A 21,587-nucleotide genomic window follows, 5' to 3' on the forward strand; every position below is an offset into this window, starting at 1 on the left:
GAGGGCATTAATCTTTCTTGTGATTTCCTCTATTGTAATAGAGAAAAAGATTTTTAATATGCAAACCTGTTAAATCAATCATCCTTGGGAATTTAGATGCACAGCGTGATAAAGGCAACAACTTCCAATACCTAGAGGCAATTTTTTCCATATGGTTTGGATGTTGAGGTTTAGGAAAAATAAGCATTTTAATGAATTTTGGTCCTATTAAAAAAACAAACAACCAACAAAACCCCTTCTAATTTAATGTAAAGATGTCCTACTTTAAGATAGATAATATAAAAAAAGTTTACAGTTATTACAATGGAATATCAACCTGTATTGTGCAAACGTTTTGGTGTTTTCAGTGTAAAATCAGGGTGGGTTTGGAGAGAATGGTCTAAATTATCTACCATCTAGTGTTGCAGTAATATGATATAAACCTGAGGCAAATATTGAAAGAAAACATAAGTTTTTAGACATTCTTGAATTTATTGAAAATTAAAGCAAGTCTTTGAGTTATTATGTTTCTTCTGTTCCTGAGATTTAGCAAGACATCTTCATTCAATATCAAATTTATACCATCTAAACTGTTTGCAAACCTGGAATTGGGTTCTTTATTTGGAGAAAGTAGAAGTGTAATACTATTTGAAAAAGTCAATGATTATGTCATTTTGCATCACAAAGAGATGGCTATGACTAATCCTCAGGCAAGCCTAGGCTTCCCATGGGATAGGATTTTTACTAAGCACCATAGCCTTTAGAGCAACCTAGGACATTTGATGTATTTCCACATGGATAACAGCATTACATGACATCTAAGTAAACTTAGATTATGTATTAATTGACAGGTTAGATCTGTCTGGCTCAAGGGGAACAGACAACTGTGTGAAGGCTGAGGTAAGGTTAGAGGACAAAATGTCAATTGTCACTGGGTTATATCTCTGGAGACAACTAGCAGTCCAGATTTAGAACTTGGATTTAGGTTTATGGCTTGAACCTTTTCCATTATGTCCTCTTGAGAAACATATTTTTTGCAAATAGGAAAGACCACACACACTCAGAGAAGATGGCTTTTTTTTTTTCTTTAATTATATAGCTAATATAGCATAATTTCAGAAAATTTTAAGAAATGCTTGGTGTATTTGCATCATCAGGTTCTTTATTCTGCAGCTCTGAACAGTTATTCACTCCACTATATAAGAGAGAAGAAGCTCAGGAGGCTTTATATTTCTCTGATGTCTGTCTCCCTGAAACAAAGCACCTCATTTACAATGCACGAAAAGAAAAAAAGAAAGGGGTAAGAAAAGACTAATAGATTGTTTGCACACAATTTAAAATGCCACCATTGGGCCTGGTGAATTACTGAGTAGAGATCTTTTTGAGAAAACTTGACCATTGTAGTCAATGCCTCCATATGAATTTGAAAGATAAACTTTGTATAACCTTCATCTTCATCACCTCCTGCCTTTGTTTATCAAAGACTGTCTTAAGGGACTAACTGGTGTCAGAGCACTTAACACAGTCTTCTTACAGTCTCTGTGCAGTTTTGGAGATGACAAGCACAATGAATTGGATGAGAAGGCAGGTAAAAATTACCCAAGACACTGGAATTCTTTTTAAAGAAAAAAAGTTGTCCCTCCAACCTCACTCAGTTTTTGGGTCTGACTAGGTTGTCTCTTTCACCTATGACTGAAGGTGAAACCTGTCCACTTCTGCTCTCAGGCATCAATAAGCTCACGTATAATGGTATAGGAAAGAGAGAAGATTCACAAATTTGGAGCTCGAGCAATGTCTCCAGGTCATCTCCATCCTGGCTACCTCCTGAGGCCATGGAAACACCTGGCAAGAAGACCTAGCTATTTAGACTAATTGCCCTTCACACTGGATGAGCAAGTACAGCATTCATCATCCTCCTCCTAGTGGAAGAAGGTACATTATCTGTTTGGTCAGAAAGTCTGGACATGGCAGGGATAGAGCAAACAAACGCAGTTCTGAAAAGAAAATCTACTGAGAAATTTGCCACCAAAACTCTGGGTGACACCAGTGAGGGCCTCTTGCCTCAGCTCCAAGAGCAAAGAAAGATTATTTCTGATGATAGAGCCTTCCATAAAAGCATTAAGCCTTTCTTTCTGCACAGGGGTATGGAGGGTAAGACTATGGACATGGGCAGCATCTGTGAAGCAGCTGATGTGTTTACAGTTCAAACCCAAAGTCACCGTCTGGATGGCTATTTGTGGGCTCACACTTTTGTGACTTTACAAAAACAATAAGCCTAGAGCAGGCCTAAAATACAATTTTAGAGCAAGCCTAAAATAGTAATTTAGTCTCTCTCAGTATCTTTAACTGTTAATTTATTATTACTTATTAACTGAAAAGCAATAGCCATGACTAATTGAATTAAACTAAGATTCAGTTACTTCCTTAAATTTATTTTATTAAACTTTGAAATGAAATCAATCACAAATGTCAATATTTTCACCAGTAGTGGTGAAAATATGTTGGGTATAAATTACGTTTTATGAATATATTCTGTAGTCATTAAGGCATAGATATTAACTTATTCTAATTTAAAAAAAAAAAAAAGTGAGAAAGAATGGATGCCACTGTCTGAGCTTGCCATGTGTCCTTGGTGATGGATGCAGGTGGTGTGTGACCCCCAAAGAAGGAGGAGCGTGCAGGGAGTGCTGTGGGCATACAACCCCTCCACAGCCACACCTCATCTGCAACACAGGCCAGCAGCATTGCTCAGTGAGAAAAGAGAGAGAAATAAAGAAGAGGGTCCTGTAAATGTTATTTCCCCCCAGTATATGTACCCAGGAATATATTGAACTACCTCTGCTGCAATTTCCTGGGTGCTCCATACATCAGCTGCTCTCCACACTCAAGAAGCAGTCAGAGGACAACACATACACACATATATTCTCCCTCTTATCATAGGCCCACTCTCAGCTCAGAGATCTTTAATGTGACTTTAGAAGGTAAAACACTGTTGTACAGAAATAAAAACAGTAAAAAGGGTCAGGCTGCAAATTCAGGTTTAGTAATGTGAAGATACTTTCATTAAATCTTCCATTTTGCCAGAATTCACAGGCAACTCTAAACCTGGATTTCAGCACATGTTAGCCTGGGGAGGCTATTAATTTAATAACTGTGCACTGACATGCGTGGTTTTTTACTAAGTCAAACTATAATGTCTTGCAGACATGTAGGAAAACAGTGGATTTTTTAGGATCTGAGAAAGTACAAGTTGTAAACATAGTGCAGTAAAAATGCCTTCTCTGTTTCCCATTGGCTGTTTGTCAATTTGTTGCTTTCCCACACTCTCCCAGCACTTGGTGTATCCCTCCTTAAGCCAGTGACTCTAAAATGCATGGGGTCTAGGCATTTCACTCAGCCACTCTTGTGCTACAGTGCAAAGAGAAATGCGTAATGCTAGCTAGAAAACTATTCTGCTATACCCCGCCATATGCTACAGCATCCAAGCATTTGTTCAAGTTTTATCACTCTAGGGAAAACAGTAAATCAACCTTGCTACAAATACTATAAAGGCAACAATTAAAAGATGTACTTTTTCCTAAATAGGTATGCTGGTTTGGGGCATATATTTGTTTTCCTTTAAATCATAATCTTTAATCACACTAACCTTGCAGACAGCCTGTATAAGCTACACAACTTACTATAAATATTCCATATTGACTTTCTCTTGTGTCCTTTTCCTGCAGTAAAAAGAAACAACAGGTGTGGAGTTTGTCCTGTCTACTGCCATGCTATCTTATTTGTTATTGAAATATGAAGGACTGCCTTGAAAACACAGAGTTACAAGTCTCAGAATTTATCGATAAACTTTTTCGGCTGTGCTCCTGCAGCAGCAAATATTATACCTCATGCAGAGGTCCCTAGGAAAAGGTGTAGGTGTGCATGGCACGGTCGAAGTGATGGTAGAGGAAATGTGCACATAATCTTCTTCCTTCCCAGAAGTCTCATGGCTTACTTGCACAAAAGAGTTTCTCCAGAAAGAGTGAAAATCCAGTATTTCAGCTGCACCATGCCCATTCTCTTTCTGCTGTGGATGACACGTACTGAGGTTATGTCCAGCTAGCTATATAGTGGTCATTGGCCTGAAAAGGCTCAAATAAGCTACCACATTAAGCACCATGTCTCATACTTTGAAGAGATTTTAGGCAGATAGTGGAAAAAAAAGTCTGTCTCCCATGTTACCCATTTGAGGTGGTTTGTTTTTCCACAACACTGGCGTGATTGGCCATGCCTGCCCTGTTGTATAAGAACATTTTTGGTGAGACCCTGAAGTTACCTAAGCTCTGCCAAGATACCAAGTCCAGCGAGGTTTACATTATTAACGTCTGTTATCTGAGCTAATGCCTTACTGCCACATGGAGGCAGTTTACAGCTCTCAGGCATATTGTTTCTTGCTTTCTGCTACTTCTTAATCTAAAATTCTCCTTAACAAATGCTTCAAATATAGAAATTCTGAAGACCATCATGGAACTATAATGAAGGTTGAGAGAAGTGGATTTGTTCAGCCTTGAGAAAAAAAAATCTCAGGAGAGACCTTATCACCATGTTCCAGTATTTAAAAGGCAGCTACAAAGAAGACAGAGACTCCTTTTTCACAAGGAGTCACATGAAAAAGATGAGGGGTGATGAACATAAGTTACTCCTGGGGAGATTCCTATTGGACACAAGAGGGAAATATTGCAGAATGAGAAAAAACAGCCATTGGAGTAATCTCCCAGAGAAGTGGTAGACTCCCCAACATTGGACACTAAGATTTGGCTGGACAAAGTGCTGGAACATCTAGTCTAGGTCATGCATTGTCTAGAAAGGTTGGACCAGATGATCCTTGAGGTTTCTTTTAGCCTGGTATTGATGATTGAAGGACACAGCTTCTCCCTCCCACCCACCCAGCCACTTACATGGAATACAGGAGATTTAATGTGTGTTGAATTACAATTCACAAAGGCTGGACAAAATATCCACTTTTTGCTGTCTTTTGAGTCTGGGTAGTAAAGACTATTGAGGCAATATTCAGCCTTCAGTCAGCAGTTACCCAGGCTCGGTTTTTTGGTTTACATATGTAGCCCATGAAGTAACGTGTCATGCCTGAAGAAGAGATGGAGATACACTGCACAGACACTTTCCCCCTTGCTCCATAAATTCATTTATCAGGTTAGACTTGCACTCAAAAGCAAGTACTTATTTGTATGCCTGTACACTTCTGCTTATCAGCATTGTAAAAGTTCACAGTCCGGCAAGGCTGGTAACGATTAAAGCAGTCTGAAGCACTACAGACTGTTTGATAAGATCTGACACCCAGGGCTAGTGCTGTACTCCTTACTCCTTAACATGCACACCTCCCATTTTTAGTTGCATTTTCTTCAGCTTAGCGGGAAACAAGCAAGGAATGCAGGTCAATGTGGAACATCAAAAGGCCACTGCTCTCCCCAGGGGTGAAGAGAAAAAGAAAAAAAATCCCAACCCCAAATCACTTTTTTTTTCTAGAAGCTTTCAAGAAAAACAAAAGCTGCAGCTCTATTTTACAAAACACACTTAAACAACCTAACACTGAATTATTCATGCCTGTTCTGAAATACAAGCTTTATAACCCTGAATTAATTGCCCTTGGTGGTGAGTATATCTAGTCTCATTGTAAATACTTCACCAATTGAAATACAAACATGTTCTGCACAAAAAAAATATGTTAACACAAACAGTGTCATAAGCTTAATAATATTGTCACCTCCTTCTTTGGACCAAGTTTCACATTTGGAGGTGCCAGTAGACTGACTGGATTTTTGCTGTAGCTCAGATCGGAATTTTTCCCACTGACCACATTTTTGGGGGGAGTTCACAGGTCCTGCCAGCTTGCAGACACAATCTAATATTCCATTTGTCTCACCAATCTCCCTTTGCTGGGAGTCTTCTGCAGGTAATAACCTTTTTGCAGGATTTTAAGATGGGACATTTTCCCTTAGAGCCATGTTCCTAGACAGGCAGTCATCCAACATCTGTGACAAGATACCCCTTTTTGGAACACATTCCTGAAATCAGTGTCATGCCTACAAACGAGGTGTCCATAACAGCTTGCCTCTGGAGTGGTATGATGTGAAAAAAAAAAAACCCGAACCCAAATAACAAAGTGAAAAATAGATAGTGGTTTTTCTGAAGCAAAAGCAACCCCCTGCCTTTTGCAGTAATGGTAAACAACTTCTTTGCAATGAATCTTTTCGTCTGCCTGCATTCTTGATTGGGTGCAAAATGCTTTCTCCATTGATGCCTAAAACGCAAGTGCATTTTTTGTAAATACCAACCTCTGCAATTGCTTGCAGAGATTAGATGATTATATTCTAAAGCAATCCCTGTTATCCAGTGCTTCCTTTTATGGGGAAGTTGTTCCTCATAAGAAATAAAGAAAACTTAAAGCTCAAACAAACCACCTGTTCTCTGTTTCCTTTAACTGGGCTTTGCAGAGACACATGTCAAATAAAATTTAACCTCTCCACAGAAATCAGGGTAAGTGACTTCCTGATAATGGCCTGAATCCTCAGCTGCCTTGAGCTCCTGCTCAGCACTTTTGTCAGGGGTAGCGGGAGAAGGGCAACTTGTTCATTTTCAGGCATTTCTGATCCCATGACTGTCATTTTAGCTTTAGGGTCCTCCTGGCAACAATCTGGGTAGGCAAACTTCCACTGCTCTCTTCCGGGGAGGGAAGGAAATATTGGAGAGCCAGAGCCAGATGAGGAACACAAAGGGTTTCTTTACTGGATAGCGACCTTCAGCTGCCCCAGCAGTTCCTGTTTAAATGTTTGACAGGCCTGCATTAAGGTTCTGCTCTGTTGCTTAACACTGGAATATTGGTGGTGAAGGGGAAATGAGAGTCAGGGGCTGGCTGCTGTGCTCCTCCATCAGTCAGGACCATGGAGACATGGCTCTGCTCCCTCTTGGCTCTTCTTTGCAATCCCCTGCAGCAGCCTTTGTGGCTGAACATTTGTCCTTTTGTGTCTAAGACAACTTCAGGTATAGTCTTGACTGTTGCTCCAGTCTTTCCCACAGCCAAAACCTGTAGAGGGGAGGAATGGCATGGCCCTGAGCTGATCCTGACATCTGCACACCCAGATGTGCCCTTTGTTTGTAGTGCAACTTGACACTGCGTTGGTCCTCTCCTCCTTAAATTATTCCTTCTCTCTGCACAAACTCACATCCAAAGGGATGTGGAGGTTCATGTCAGATTTGGGCAAGGTTAATGAAAATAAATGATTTTAGTGTGTGATGAAGCTTCAACTTACTCTCCTGGGAGGCTCACACAGAGTTTTTGTGATCTTACCTGCCTGGAAAGACTTTGGAGGGGGCAGAAGCTGAGGGCAGGTGAGCATCCTAATCCATTTGTGTAATTTGGAAACTACAGCTTGAAGTCAGTTGTTAGCAATCTACAGTCTTAGTTTGGTGATTGTTTTTCTTCCCTATATAGGGAGGGCAAAACACTTTCCACATGCACTTAACTCACTGGCAGCTCAGGTCACCTGGTGAGTGTCATGGTTATCCACAAACATGGGGGACACAAAGGAATGTGACACTACTGATAGGGATGCAAAAGACATACCATCCTTCTATTTTCTGTTTTTCTGTTTGGTTGTTTTTCTGCTTGTTTTTTTTTGAGCATTGACATACTATATCCTATGTGGCAGGAGGCATGACACAGATGAGAAGCCAGAGTGAGAAATGGCTTTCCTCTCACTCTGAAGCATGACATATGCTGGGAGATGCTGTGAACCTTATTAAGGCTTTTATTATTATGCTACCTAATGACTAGTATATATATATATAATATTATTGTGTTTTACAGAGACACTCAAATGTTCAAGAGCAGCTAATGGGTTTGGACATGCAACTGGCAGCTGATTCCCCTGTCTTTAAAAAATCAGGCTGCTTCAAAATTTTTCAGAGTCAAGACAGCTAAAATCTAGTGCCTTTGAAAAGGTAAGTTATTTTTTACCAATTAGGTATTATAGCCCATATGCACTTTAAAACTAAGGATTTTATTCCTCAAAAAAAGTACTAGCAATTATCTGATGGTATATTTTTCTGGTAAGGGAAAGCCACACTAGATGTGGCAGCAGGTGGACAGAAAAACGTGTAAACTTAGGGCCAGGAAATGATACAGTTAGAGGTCCAAGAGGAAGCAGAAATATAAGGTGGTACTTGCAGTGTTCATTGAGGTCAGAAAGATATAGCAGTGTGTCAGAGCTGCACACACAGGGCAGAGTCAAGGCACTAAGAATAAACACCACTGCTGTGTATTTCAGTTTTTGTACATTATAATTGCCAACTTAATCTAAATGTCATGAAAGAATGCTGCGGACAGGTGTCTCCACATATAAAACGTAAGGCTTTTCTCTCTCCATTTTGTACAGATAACAAAGCCACTGCGTAAGACAAGATACTTGTAATTAAGGCTTTCCATATCTTGCATGTAAGTTATCCTGCACATGTAGGCTATGGGTTTATGTACAGAATGATAGAGGAAGCAAAATACTTGCACATAATCATATAACATTGTCTTATTTCTGCTATTGCTGACTACTCTAAACATTGTGCAATGAAATTGGTGTCTAAAGTGGCATTGAAGACAGGCATGAAAACGGGCATAACAAAGCAGAAGGCATGGAACAACTGTATTTTCCTTCTCTCTCGATGGCAATGCTGTTCACCCAGAAGGGGGAGATCTCAGCCCGCAGTGAACACCCAGCTTGGATTTCTGCTCCATCTCGGAGCTTGTTTGACAGGAAGATTTCGACATAAACCATGCAATTTGGTGCTGGAGCACACTGGACATCATCTGCTTAAAAAGATGCACAGATATAGTCATCACACTTCATAATTTAATAAACTGCTAAAAAATTGCACACGTTTTCATTTTAGCAACTTAGGTCCCACAACGAAACTCACGATGCTACAAAGACATTTGAATTTTTCACTAATATGTCATGAGCACTGCACCCATTGCAAATTAATGAGTCTCTGAATAGCACTGTGCATTTGTCATTTGAATTTATGCTAATGAACTGAGGTCTCCTGATGATGTTGATAGTCCACAGCAGCTGCTCAAACTATAGAATATACATGCATGTTCTCCATTTTTTATTTATCTTTCCTTGGATTTTTCTGGTCTATCATTTGGGCTGCAGTCCTGCAGCTGATTATTGATAGGGCTGCTAATTCTCTTTGACTTTACACTACAGGCTTGACCCACAACCCTCAGAAGAAGTAATGGACCAGTGTTGAGAGAATTATGTACATCACACAGCAACAACCTCAGATCAGCAGGTCAAAAGGAGTTCATTGAGAACCAATGATGTTTACAAAGAGTGTTGGCATGGTAACTGATAACTTTATTTTGTTTGGTTTTTTTTGTTTATTTTATTTTGTTCCCAATGCCCCACCCCCCCTCCCCACCCCAATGAATCATACCAAGTATAGTTTATTTCAATAAGTCAGTCTGAGGCTGTGACTCCGCTCACATAAATTACATATCGTGGTAGATGGCATTTGTTTCTTTCTGCATGTACAAAGAAGTAAAGGTCTGTCATTTAACCCTTCCTGCCCAGAAGAGGAGAGTGTGCAACAGCCAGTGTACGGCAGCCACTGCAAGACCCTGACCAAAGGCTGGATGACAGCCTTTCCATTCAGAGTTCAGGCAGTGCCGCTGGGTAATGAAGAACAATGTCAGACCTAATCCATCTGGGGTCCTGTCAAAGAAACAAAGAAAAGGACTACTCGGAAAACTAGGAATAGAAGTTTCAAAATGTTTAGCTGTGAGCTGTTGTATATTGGAAGCTAGAATATTCCAGAGCAGTCTACAGTCTCTACCAACTTTAGCTCTAAACATGACAATTATAGTGCTGCTAATATACCCAGGAAACAATTATTTGAGCTGCCTAATCATTTTCAAATGACTCAGAAAACTCAAGCACAGAGATGAAATAAGTAACACAGACACAGAAAATGCAGTTTGCTAAGAGTCACTCCATTTTTCGTACGCTTCCAGGTTTCACAGGGCTGGGGAGGCTTTAGTAGTTTAATTTCGAAACATCTGGAAGCAGCGATGCTGTACAATACATTATGGCCTTTTGTTTGCAGCAGGTTCTTTTCAAGGGAATAAAGCTGTGTCACATGAGGGAACTTGACTGAATTATCTGATAAATGTCAAAATTAGACAGATGCATTCTGCCTTCTCTTAAATACTATCAGGAAAGTTTTTTTAAAAATTAACCAGTTCATCTCTAATATCAGAGAGAAGCTCTGGATCTGAACAGTGGCATATACAAAGGGAAAATAGAACAGACTGACTCCACAGTCTTAAAGCAGCTCCAAGCAGAACTCTCAGGAGAGCTGCTTAATATATATATATCTATATCTATACATGCCAGCACCCTTCCGAGGGTTAAAGGAACACTTCAGAAAAATATGTTTCACTAAGAAGCGGCAAATAGCTACTTTCTTGTAGCACTGCAGTTTTCCCATCAAAGAGGTAAAGACATTTTCACTGCTCTCAAAAAACTTTGAAATGTAAACTTGCTCGATTGATGGCTCCTTCTGGTCCTGGCAGCCTTTTTGATAGCTGGTGCTCTTTCTGGAATACTTGTTAAAAATGTCTCTGTAGCAAAGATGTTGTGTTTTTTGTTGTGGTCCTTTTTCCCCAGTGTGATAGATATGTACATTTTTCTTAAAGTCAGTGCATGGGAGAGTGGAGATCAGCTCTTGTCTTCGTTGCAGCAGACTGACAGGTGAACACCTACTCCCTCTGCCCTTGTCCATTGTGATACTTTATGAGATTAGACTGCCTGAAAGCTGTTTTTTTTTCAGTCCAAACCTTCAACCCTCTTTGAACACAACCACTCACTGACTTTTGCAGGGGAAAACTGGCCGTAGCATTGCAGGCTGTGCCCAAAGTTGTGAGGGTGACAAGGTCGGAGGCTACTATGTGCACCAACATTGTTTTAAGCCAGTGCCATCTACACCTATTAACTCCTCTCTTCACAGACACTGACCAAAATCTGGGACTGGGGGGTGTCCCCAGCCTAAAAGATAACATCTCAGGTTCTCTCCTCTGCTGGTGCCTATAGGAACCTCACTCCTGACCTTTACCGGCAAATCAACCTCTCTTCTGATTCGGTGGCTGCTTGTCTGTTTGAAGCAACCGAGCTTTCAAAGTGACTGCACTTGCATACTTGCTTGTCAAGCTCATGTGGCTCTTAGTTTTGGGAACATTTTGCTTCGCTCACGTAAATCGTCTCCTGGAGGTTTTTGCATATGCTTGTTTCTCATCTCTCATGCTACCTCCTATGACCCTGCTAATTCCATCATTGCAGTGTAATTGTAAAGGAAATCTTCCCAGTTGAAACAACAAGCAGGGTGTCCTGGGAGTATCTTTTGGAGTAATATCTTGATGCTAACCACTGTTCACAGATCTGGGGAGGATTAAAGCTGCTCCATGTGAAGAATTTTATACTTAAGATGTAATAAAAAATAATTTGGCTTCTAGAAAAAAATAATCTGAGGCAGACAGCTTTTTCCTTTCATTGCAATAAGCATAGCTATTAATGAGCTATCATCTTTATTAAAGATTATTCTTCTGTGTAATAGCTGGGATTGTTTACCACGTCAATATACAAGAATCTGCAAAGTGCCTCCTGGCATGTTTTGTGGAACAATTCTTGTCCCTCATTCCCCCTGCAACAGACTCACGAGCGCCCCTTTCTTATTCCTTCTGAAGGACTTGTGCAAACTCTGCCACTCAGATAGCAGACAGTGAATAATTCAGCACACTGGCATACGAAGCCATGGCAGAGCAAGTACTGGTGTGATCCACACAGGATACAATGTGCTCACAAAGAAAAGGCAGCTAATCCCGATAATATGCTATGCTAGCCATGGCTGTTGGTAAATTATACAGCACTCAATAGTCTCTCAAGACTCAGAGGAGGCTGTGCTTCTCAAAAGTGATAAAAACTTTGTCATGCTCCTATAGCCTTTTGCCTTAAAAACACTTGCAGTGATTTTATACCAGTGTGCTTGGTGCTGGTTTATTGAAGTGAAAGAGTATTTGGTTTTACTTTGACTCTTTTGCAACTACAACAACAAGTTCTCTGACCATTTTTCTAACATTTCAGTTTTCTGTAAAGGTAGCTTGCTCTTTTCTGAATGATTGTCTCAAAAGAGGTGTGGGGGATGGTGATAGTAGTGCAGATGAGCTTCACATCTTCAAGTTAAAAATCTACAGGGGAAAGGTTAATTTGAGTCAAAACCTGAGTGTCCCAGGCCTCAGGTTCTCAGTGTCATTGGACATCCAGGGAATTTTGAATAGGGTTCCTAGATAATGTGGGTCAGCCTACCCTGCTGGTACCAAGGGGCTGATTTATAGGGGCAGGTGATCCATCTCTTTGCATGATTTCCTTGCAGTTCCAGACAGAGATGCTGCCTGCAGGTGATTACCATCCCTGAATGCCCAGCTTGCATTTGGTCTCTGCCTCAGCATGTACTACAGAAGGCTCAAAAGTATCCTAAAATCAAAGAATATGAATGTATTGATTATATTTCTTCTCGTCTATGTTAGCAAAAAAGCCATATTCAAATCCATATTTAAGGGCACAGTTAAGAGATTTTGGTTCTTTCCAGCTGTCTGGACACAAGAAATACCTGCTATCTGGCTAGCATAGCACAGGCAGGGCCAAGCTGTGAACACCACTGAGCACCAGGGGCAGAAGATAGGGGCTGGAGGACTCAGCTGGGAGAACTTCACTGCAGCCCTTGCTGCACCTCTGACAGCTGCTCACAGCTTTTCGTAAGATGCCATCCACTGAAGAATGAACCAAGGAGCTAGGTCAAGCCCACAGAAGATCTTTGGAAGTGTAAATTTGTCTTTACAGGAAAAAATGCATGCTGTGAGATGGCAGTTTGAAGTGGTTGAGGTGTATATGTGTTGTACCTTCTCTGTTACCTCCTAGAGACATGGTGATGAATGCCTGCTGGCCTTCCTGGTGTCACAATGCATTTTTGTACTGGTAGGAAAACAAATAGGAGGACAGGGAATGGCATTCAAATATCCGTACTCTCAAAGGCAATTGATCCCAAATTTGGCCCTTAGTTCTGAACACTATAGGTATTCTCAGATGGCAAATTTTGGACTCAAGACAATCCTGAATGAAACCTGGTGCTGTAAATGGTAGACATATCTCTGCTCTAAATGAAACATTTTCTCCAAAGCTGTTTATTTGAGTTTCTATATGCGTCATGCCCAGATGCCGTGTGCATTTTTGAAAGCAGATTCTTGCTTTTAAATTCCATATGTGGAACTAGTGTTTATTAACATATCAAATTGGATAGAATCCTAACTCTGAGGGAAAAATAAGGTTTCCAAGAGGCAATTGTTTGGTGTGCTAATCTTCTCAGGACTCACTCCTCAGCAAAGCTTAATAGCTGAAGAGAAGTGTGGCAACACCAGCAGCCCCTTTCTTTTCTCCAGATCCCTCAGTGCTGACATTACCCTGTGAATGGTATGCTGGATCAACAGCTCTAATGACTCAAGGGCTGTCCCTGGGGGTTTTGTCCTTTCCCTTCCAGAGCCACTCCCTTGCATGGTTCCCACGTGCTGTGTGGATGCTCAGAAACCTGCCTGCTTAGCAGGCTTGAAATCTCAGCACAAAGTAGACCACCTGCCATGGTAATCAAGTCTCTACAGCTGTTTTCCTTTATAAGGCAGAGGAATCCCACATCTTATAAGTCTGTATTTACCTACAGATAAAACTTGGTGATGCCATTATGCACTACTGTGTAGGACAGGTCTTTTATACGTGTGTGGGAGTGAATCAAACTTTCTTTTCAAGTATGAGCGCCTCTCATTTCATGTTCTTTTTTACCCCCATAACCAAGCTCCCAGGTTGCAAAGATTCTGCTTTGAACAGAGGGACTTGTGTTTAACTGCAAAGGGAAAAAAACCCTATATTTAAAAAAACACACCATACTTCTTAGTGAGTTCTCGTGTCTCTTTCAACTAGTCAGCATAAAAACCTTTTCTCCAGGCCTGTACAGTCTTTTAAAGTACTAACAAGTGTTCAGTGGTTTCTAAGAGATACTTTTTTTTTCCCCTTTCATAGCTCCAGGGTTACCACCATGGTAGGTGTGGAAAATCTTTGTTCACTTCATTATAAGACACTTTTGTGTACCATCTAACTGGATTCAGTCAGCAAAGGAGACCAGATATGTCATATGCTGATGCTTTCTTCCTCGTCCCTAACATCCTAGGATATTGCACACTTTCATGTTCTGATGGAGGTTTCTTTTACCAATGACCAACATTTTCCTCTGCTCCCTAACGCTCCTACAAGTTTCTGACCTGTTATACTTTCCCTGCAGTGCAGTTTCAGTCAGTATTCCTGTTGAGTACTGAGGAAATTAATGTGCTGCCTAGAAGAATCACCTTCAGGTTTAGAAAATCTGTATGCCAGAGAATGTTAACTTGTCTACACTAAAATCTCAAGTGATCTCTATCATATCTGTGTAAGAACTACAATGGAAATAAGCGAAAAGGGTCAAATCAGCTCATATAAGAAATTTTACTACAGCCTTTCACACAAACATTAGCCCATTGTCAATGAGCAGCACCTTAACCTTGCCAGTGGTAGATGGAGATAAGAAGTGCTCCAGAGCAATGAAAATAAATCTGTATATTGGAAACATCACATATACTATTTGTGTGTGACAGTGAAAAAAATGCCCAAGCACATTTCAAACATGCATTTTCTCAGTAACGTATTCTTATTACTCAGTTCTCTACCTGGGCTATTTTCAGAAACTGAAAGCGCTGCTTCTCTTTTAAAGCTAGCCACTTCCTCTTTGACCATCTTCCCACTCCAAACATAAAACAGGTGCATCAGCAGTATTTGGCGTGTTCATAGCTAAAGAAGTTCTGTCTTTAATTCCCTGTGTTTCATGTAGCTTGCCTTATCTCAGCCATCAGCACTGATTCAAAGCTATTGAGTATCACAGCACTGACTACAAAGCCAAATTTGACAAGAGCTGGCTGGGGTTACAGCTGTGGGAGGACCTGCAGGAGGAGGCAATAGCTGCCTCTGGAAGCCAAGAGATGCCTGTCATAATGCTTCCTTCATCTTTCTCATTTGCTAAAGCTCAGTTTTCTTTGTTCTTTTATGAAAGGTGACTGGACTTATTAAGATTTCCAGATGCAAACAGAGAAATCATCTGACATCACTGGCAAGGAAAATGAAACAACCTATTTCATAGTGAAAGATTAATACAAATGTCTTTGGCAGAGTTATAAACAGTTGAAAACAGGGTCTTACACTGCAGAGGCTGAGGGAACTGTAGCTGTAGGCTGTGCTGACCATGCTACCTACAGCAAATGAAGCATTGACACAAGTAGCAGATGCTGCCTGTTACAGGAATGTAGCATCAGACAATATGGCCCTCTGCAAACTATGTTTTAACATGCCAAGGTAACCATGCTTTGTATTGCATTAGAGAGCAAAGGCAAGCAAGAGGTGATGTTAGAAAACATAATATTTCAAATGTCATTGTAAAATAAAACTCCTGCCAAATTTGAAATCAGAGCAAGCTGAAGGAAGAACTGTCATGAGCTGAACTTTTGGAAAAGATCCCCCTCACCTCCTGAGGATCTATAGTAAAAGATCACAGGTTGCTGACTTACAGTGTCATGGGCTGCAAGCAGAAGATGAAGTATACAAGTCCAGAACTGATGCCCCCTTCTCTTCCCTTGTCTCAGACTGAATGTTCACCCCAGTAAAACCCACTCCATTTTCCTCTCTTATTTACTCTTATAGTGCCTGTCCCTTCCCTGTTTGCCATCAGGAGAGTAGGTGTTTTCCATCAGGTGTGGTAGGCTGAAGTTATACTGTTTTATTACCTGTCACCACAGAGTTATAGAATCATAGAATTGTTTAGGTTGAAAAAGACCTTTAAAGTCATCAAGACCAACCACAAAACAAATATGTTCTGAGCTGAATAAACACTTCAAAGATGTTTTTTCTTAAAAACAAAACCCTTAAAAACAATTATGTGAGAGCTATAGGTAGTCTGTGTCATAACCATCTGGCACAGGAAACCTCAGAGTAATTCCACATTCATCTTCTAACTTCAGAATTAGAGGTCCTGAGCACAGAAGCTGGAAGAGACGTAGCGTGACGTCCATATTAGGAGGCATATATGAGTTTTAGGATATGTAATTGCTAACTGTGATTTTGGTTGAGTCTGCAATTGTCTCATGCTTATCTAGTGAGATAGATGCAAAAGACATTCTCAAGAGAAGGCTACAGATTGAGAGGTTTTTCAGACACATGTTGGCTTGCACAGTATGCATTCAAACCATCCTATTCACTACAGTTTTCAATGCGAGATGTCCGTTGTCTTGCTTTTCCTGCACCATTTATGGGAAAACTATTTATATTCTGAAGATAATTGGGATACTTCACCTCCAAATCATACTTTAGCAATGCCTTGATATTGTTTCCCAGTGTTCTCCCATAGAAAATTGCTACTTGAGGGTTGGAAGGGCGTACCCTTTGCTATGTAAAAAACTGGCTGGGTGGCTGAGCACGAAGAGTGGTGGTGAATGGAATTAAATCCATTGGCTGGTAGTTGGTCACAGGTGGTGTTCCCAGGGCTCAATATGGGGGCCAGTTCTCTTTAATACCTTTATCAATGATGTGGACAATTAGATCAAGGGAACCCTCAGTAAGTGTGCAGATGACACAAGTTGGCTGGGAGTGTTGATGTGCTGGAGGGCAGGAAAGCTCTGCAGAGGGATCTGGACAGTCTGGATCCGTGGGTTGTGGCCAATGGGGTGCGGTTCAACAGAGCAAAATGCTCGGTCATGTGCCTGGGCCAAAACCCCACACAGACTCCAGGCTTGGCAAAGGGTGGTTGGAAAGCTGCTCATGGAAAAGGGCCTGGGGGTGCCGATTGTCAGAGCTGAACATGAGCCAGCTTGTGTCAGGCAACCAAGAAGGCCAATGGCAATGATCATCCCCCTGTCCTGGGCACTGGTGAGGCCACACCTCGAATCCTGTGTTCAGTTCTGGTCCCCTCACTACAGGAGAGACATTGAGGTGTTGGAGCGGGCCCGGAGAAGGGCAATGGAGCTGGTGAAGGGCCTGGAGCACAAGTGTGATGAGGAACAGCTGAGAGACCTGCGGGGCTTGGTGTGGAGAAAAGAAGGCTCAGGGGGGATGTTATCACTCTCTACAACTGCCTGACAGCACGGTGGAGCCAGGAGGTGGCTGGTCTCTGCTCCCAGGGAACAAGGCATAGGACAAGAGGATATGGCCTCAAGCTGCACCAAGGGGGTTTTAGGCTGGATATTAGGAACAATTTCCTCCAAAAAGGTGGTCAGGCACTGGCACAGGCTGCCCAGGGCAGTGGTGGTGTCACCGTCCCTGAAGCTATATAAAAGTTGTTTAGATGTTGCCCTTGGGGATATGCTTTAGTGGTGGACCTTGCAGGGATGGTTAACAGTTGGTTGCGATAATCTTAAAGGACTTTTCCACATAAATGATTCTATGATTCTGTGATTTGTATTTTTCTGCATTAATAGGTAATGTCTGTCACATTTAAGACCATGGACAAGTTCAGTGTGGCGGATAATCCAGTCCTGTTGGTTTTCCCAGAATATTCAATTGAGTTGTATCCACACCATTACTACCCTGCTGCTTAAGAGCATCAAGAGTTTGCTAATTATTACTCTTTTAACGAGTAAAGGAGAAATAAACTGTACAAATGAAAGAGGTAGGATTAAATACGAATTACTAAGGCTAATTTCAGCTACCACATTTATTATTATTATTCAGCCTCCCAGTTAGGGATTTTTTTTTTTTTTTTTACTTAGAAACAGCTTCTGGAAGGTGTTTCACTTTGGCAAGTGGGAACTATCTTGGTTTTGCCAGCACTAATGATGGTTTTTATTTTAAATAAAAACTTTTACAAATCTCATTTCTTCTTATTTAAAGAATCCTGAACTCAGAAGTCATGTGATTATAGCAATCTTTCTTTTTTATTATAACTTAATAGTAATTTTTACTTGCAGATTTTTCAGGACTGAATGTTTGGATATAAACCTTGAAACAAATAAAGTTAAAAAAATTAATATGCAACAAAAAGGCTGACAAATACCTGCATATTTTGTGGAAATAGATAAAAGTCCATCTGTATATGCTGCCATATTTAGATGTTGGGTGGTGGTGGGGCATTAGCATAATCTGAAATCCTGTCCCCCCCAAGAATATAGGTGGGAGAGAGCTCTTATATGTGTGTATACCCCAGGAAAAGCTTAATGAGGAGTTCACATATTAGTTTTGAAAGTAAGTCAAAGAAGATAAACAAATGAGTCATCTTTTTCAGTTTCAGTACTGATTGAACTATTTATTGAACCCTTATGGTCAGAGACACAAATAACTTACAAAGGACTGAAACAATCTCCAGGGTGGTTGTTTTGGAGAGCAAAGTGCCTGTAACTGGGCAATTTTTCTATGTGAATTTTATCACAGTATGGAGCAAAGACACCCTCTCTCTTGCATTGCTTTACTGCCTGAACCAGGAAATGAATAATAGACAGACACCAGTTTTACTCCATGTGGGTCAGCAGAAAATTAAGATGCTGCAGGTATTATGCATTAATGCACCAGGGGGCTCTTTCCTTTCATAATGTTAATATTATTTCATTTTATAACGTTAATTGTAATATTAATTGAATCTAATTGCTGCCTGCATGCCTTTTTTGCTTAATTCTCTCTTTTTTGTCCACACACACCTTCAGATATGCCCTGCAGAGAAGCTAGTGTCTACATTGTGCTGGAAAACAGAATCATTATGTATCTTTATCCAATTCAGACTCCCATTTGTGAGAACATGAACCCTGAGGGGGAATTCGCTTAGCTCTCATTTTGCCTTTTTTAAAGCCTAGCTGTTTAAATAGGAGACCCTTTCCAATGTGGCTGCTTTCTCAGCTATCTCTTCTTTATATGGCTCTTTTTCCCTTAGCTTTGATTTGTACATGGGGAATATTTTTGATCAGATAACACCCACTGGATATGTTGCTGTCTTTGTTCAGGACATTGGTTTTGTAAGCTGCAAAGCTGATAAACACTTATATGTGCCTTGTTTCCTTTTCTGCATAAAGATTCTATTGAGACATAAGCACATCTGGGGAAAACATGTTTTTTAATATCATAGTTGTTATTAATTTTAAATTCAACACTATCACATTTGATGTCTGCATCTTCAAAAAATGCAAAATGATGCCTTGTTGTCAATAATGAATACAAGCCTAACAGAGAAGAAGAAAGAGAATCTGCCTTAAGATTCTTTTGTTATAAAATTCTTATCTGAAAAAAAGGACCTCTGAGAATATTAAATCTTGACTTTTTTTCTGTTACCCTCTTGAAAGATTGAACTCTTGTTAAACTTGCGTTGCTTCGTTGTCTCCACAGTTCTGATGCCTTACACAACAGTTTTCCCTTTAAAATAAATCTTTGGGACAGAAGATAAAATAAATGCCATGCTCTAGTGACTGGCATGTACCAACTAGAGTCATATTCACATGAGAAAACTGCTTGACAAATATTTCATCTATCTGAGATATTTTCCATCTGAGTTGCCTTGCTATTCTGTTCCCACAGCATTCTCTGCATTGCACAGTGGAAAAGCAAAGACATTTAACTTCTGCAGTGGACTGGGAGCTTCAGATGTTAAAAACCAGGTCTTTATTTTTTTTTCAGGTCTTTTTTTTTTTTTTTTTTTCCTGTTGGCATAGAATAATGGAAACAAACTTAATAGCATCACTTTTCTCTGAATACGTCTGCATAAAAGGAGAAAATCTGGAAGAGGTTAGCTATATAACTCAAAAGCCCTTGCATACAATAGCTAAAAATTCCCATGAACTCAGACTATTTATGTATTTTTTGTAAAATCATGAAAAGGACACAAAAACATCTTTCTCGTCATTAACAGAGGAATGTAACTTGCCTAACTATACAAAAGTACAACTGACAGAAAATAAGCAAAACATTCAGAAATACCTGTATTCCAAATCATGAGGACATTGAAATAATTTTATGCAGGTCAATTTATTGGAAACCCTTGTTACAATTAACTGAGCAGGTAATTTTTAACATAAATTTATAATGACAGTTCTTGTCTAGTGCCAGCCGTAAGGGCAGTATGCCAGCATGGTGGGCACAATGCATTCCTTCATCCTTATAGAAAACAAACAAAAAACATATTAACTGTATAAGAACATTAAAAATAAACCACTTATTTAAATAAGAACAATTTTAGAGTATGTTGAGTGGTTCCTTCTTCAGTTTAAAAAAATGGAACCTAGGACAATTCATTTCACTGTTCTTCATGGATTTAGAAAAACTAGCACAGCTTTAATAAAAATGCACCACTCTCAGAAAAAAAAGGAGGAAATGGTGGAAGGTTACACAAGTTGTTCCTGATCTTTCACACAAAAAATAAGGCTAAAACTCTCAGTTAATCAGATAGAGTTAAAACAGCACAGATCCACCTTTTAAGAATTAATCATCTAATATGCCTGTAGAGCTATTTGTGTTCCACCATGAAGTAACCAAACAACTGCACAGCATGCATTTGATAAACTCAAATAGAATTTCACTTGAAAAATTACTATTTGCTTGCAGAGCAGGAGAAAATGCTATTTTTGTGTGTGTGTTATTTATTGCAAAATTTTAACTCAGCTCTTGCTATGAGTGGGATTGGCAAAGTAAGTCAAAAGGCACCATGTAAGGGAAAATCTTCAGCAGTTAAATGCTGGATTTCTGTCTCTAACACACTGCCTACATCTGCTTGGAAATCCCAGGTAAAAAACGAGGCTGATTTCAGCCTGATGACACGTTACATAGTTTTGGCATGTTCCAAAGCTCTACCTTTGGATCACGTTAACACAAGTGTGTTAACACTCAGCATCCTTTGGAGCATGATCTTGTAATTGTCATTGACTCTCTGCTACAATAAACAATAGATTTCAGTTTTCAGTGCTGCCAGCTCTTTAATCTTCCTAAGGACAAAAAGTTCATTCAAGATAAATTGAACTGATGGGTACTCACAGTACTCAAATTGGATTAGGCTTGAGTATTTTCTATTCTAGGAAAACTGAGTATAAAGTTGTATAGTACCATGCATATCAGTGTTTCTGGGCAGGCAACAAAAATTGTGCCTCAGTTTAGGAGGGTTACTCTTGCCTGGGCTACAGTATGAAATGAAATGGAGTGACAGATATCAGAGAACACTGTATTTACTTTATATTTTCTTAAGGCAATATTTCAGGAAAAATAAAAATCATACAGAAATCCCGCATTTTTTATAGACAATAGCTAATGCAAGATTTTTTCAAGAGCAGGAGTCTTAATTTTTTGTTCCTAAATCCTTGTTAGATTCTTAAGTAAATGACTGATTTCTAACAGTGCTGATCACCCAGCACAGCAATCAGGGTCCCATGAGAAAACAGCTTTGTAAACAGTGAATCCATCTGAAATGTT

General features: G+C 40.0%; 1 long non-coding RNA gene across 1 annotated transcript; it reads left to right on the top strand.

Annotated features, from left to right (window-relative positions):
* The first annotated feature begins 825 nt into the window (after positions 1-825).
* On the top strand, positions 826-20,223 carry LOC134156819 (uncharacterized). Its single transcript, XR_009962080.1, has 3 exons — positions 826-879; positions 7,844-9,376; positions 19,518-20,223. It is a non-coding gene; the product is annotated as an uncharacterized LOC134156819 (long non-coding RNA).
* The last annotated feature ends 1,364 nt before the right edge of the window (positions 20,224-21,587 follow it).

Source organism: Pezoporus occidentalis, unplaced genomic scaffold, assembly GCF_034315485.1.
Source record: "Pezoporus occidentalis ecotype Australia unplaced genomic scaffold, CSIRO_AGI_Poc_V1 ctg90, whole genome shotgun sequence".
In the NCBI taxonomy this organism is placed as follows: domain Eukaryota; kingdom Metazoa; phylum Chordata; class Aves; order Psittaciformes; family Psittacidae; genus Pezoporus; species Pezoporus occidentalis.